The sequence below is a fragment of the Rana temporaria genome, chromosome 13 (assembly GCF_905171775.1).
Source record: "Rana temporaria chromosome 13, aRanTem1.1, whole genome shotgun sequence".
Classification (NCBI taxonomy): domain Eukaryota; kingdom Metazoa; phylum Chordata; class Amphibia; order Anura; family Ranidae; genus Rana; species Rana temporaria.
Window position 1 is genome coordinate 816,766 of NC_053501.1, and position 2,209 is coordinate 818,974.

The following is a 2,209-nucleotide window of genomic DNA, read 5'->3' on the forward strand; positions in this document are numbered from 1 at the left end:
AGGGTGGGATGAGCACAGGGTGGGATGAGGACAGGGTGGGATGGGGACAGGGTGGGATGGGCACAGGGGAACAGAGCATCTTAATTTGGGGGGGGGGGTAGAGGGTGGTATGGGGATATGTGCTGGGGAGTGATGAGCACAGGGTGGGATGGGGACAGGGTGGGATGGGGACAGGGTGGGATGAGCACAGGGTGGGATGGGGACAGGGTGGGAAGGGGACAGGGTGGGATGAGCACAGGGTGGGATGAGCACAGGGTGGGAAGGGGACAGGGTGGGATGAGCACAGGGTGGGAAGGGGACAGGGTGGGATGAGGACAGGGTGGGATGGGGACAGGGTGGGAAGGGGACAGGGTGGGAAGGGGACAGGGTGGGATGGGGACAGGGTGGGATGAGGACAGGGTGGGATGGGGACAGGGTGGGATGGGGACAGGGTGGGATGAGCACAGGGTGGGATGGGGACAGGGTGGGATGGGGACAGGGTGGGATAGCACTTCTGCCTTGCAGCACTGGGGTCCTTGGTTCAAATCCTGACCAGGACACTATCTGCATGGAGTTTGCGTATTCTCCCTGTGCTTGCGTGGGTTTCCTCCGGGTACTCCGGTTTCCTCCCACACTCCGGTTGGTGGTGCAGTGGTAAGCACAGCTGCTTTTCAAGCAGAAGACTCGGGTTCGATTCCCGGCCAACTAAATCTCACAAGATGGCTGCCTCACCTGGTAAGTGTCACCCCTCCCCCTTTCCCATTATATCTGTATATACAATGTTCTCTCTATAGTACTGGGCAAAAGATTTATTCAGGTGTGAAAAATGCTGTAACCATAGGAATCATGTGATCCCTTCCTATCTATGTCCTGATCAGAGATCACTATGAACCTACCATAGGAGTCATGTGATCCCTTCCTATCTGTGTCCTGATCAGAGATCACTATGAACCTACCATAGGAGTCATGTGATCCCTTCCTATCTATGTCCTGATCAGAGATCACTATGAACCTACTATAGGAGTCATGTGATCCCTTCCTATCTATGTCCTGATCAGAGATCACTATGAACCTACCATAGGGGTCATGTGATCCCTTCCTATCTATGTCCTGATCAGAGATCACTATGAACCTACCATAGGAGTCATGTGATCCCTTCCTATCTATGTCCTGATCAGAGATCACTATGAACCTACCATAGGAGTCATGTGATCCCTTCCTATCTGTGTCCTGATCAGAGATCACTATGAACCTACCATAGGAGTCATGTGATCCCTTCCTATCTATGTCCTGATCAGAGATCACTATGAACCTACCATAGGAGTCATGTGATCCCTTCCTATCTATGTCCTGATCGGAGACCACTATGAACCTACCATAGGAGTCATGTGATCCCTTCCTATGTCCTGATCAGAGATCACTATGAACCTACCATAGGAGTCATGTGATCCCTTCCTATCTATGACCTGATCGGAGATCACTATGAACCTACCATAGGAGTCATGTGATCCCTTCCTATGTCCTGATCAGAGATCACTATGAACCTACCATAGGAGTCATGTGATCCCTTCCTATCTATGTCCTGATCGGAGATCACTATGAACCTACCATAGGAGTCATGTGATCCCTTCCTATGTCCTGATCAGAGATCACTATGAACCTACCATAGGAGTCATGTGATCCCTTCCTATCTATGTCCTGACCGGAGATCACTATAAACCTACCATAGGAGTCATGTGATCCCTTCCTATGTCCTGATCAGAGATCACTATGAACCTACCATAGGAGTCATGTGATCCCTTCCTATCTATGTCCTGATCAGAGATCACTATGAACCTACCATAGGAGTCATGTGATCCCTTCCTATCTATGTCCTGATCAGAGATCACTATGAACCTATCATAGGAGTCATGTGATCCCTTCCTATCTATGTTCTGATCAGAGATCACTATGAACCTACCATAGGAGTCATGTGATCCCTTCCTATCTATGTTCTGATCGGAGATCACTATGAACCTACCATAGGAGTCATGTGATCCCTTCCTATCTATGTCCTGATCGGAGATCACTATGAACCTACCATAGGAGTCATGTGATCCCTTCCTATCTATGTCCTGATCAGAGATCACTATGAACCTACCATAGGAGTCATGTGATCCCTTCCTATCTATGTCCTGATCAGAGATCACTATGAACCTACCATAGGAGTCATGTGATCCCTTCCTATCTA

At 49.4% G+C, this 2,209-nt stretch overlaps 1 non-coding gene across 1 annotated transcript; it reads left to right on the forward strand.

Moving 5' to 3' along the window:
- The first annotated feature begins 616 nt into the window (after window positions 1–616).
- On the forward strand, window positions 617–688 carry TRNAE-UUC. The gene has a single exon. It is a non-coding gene; the product is annotated as a tRNA-Glu (tRNA).
- Window positions 689–2,209: the final 1,521 nt, after the last annotated feature.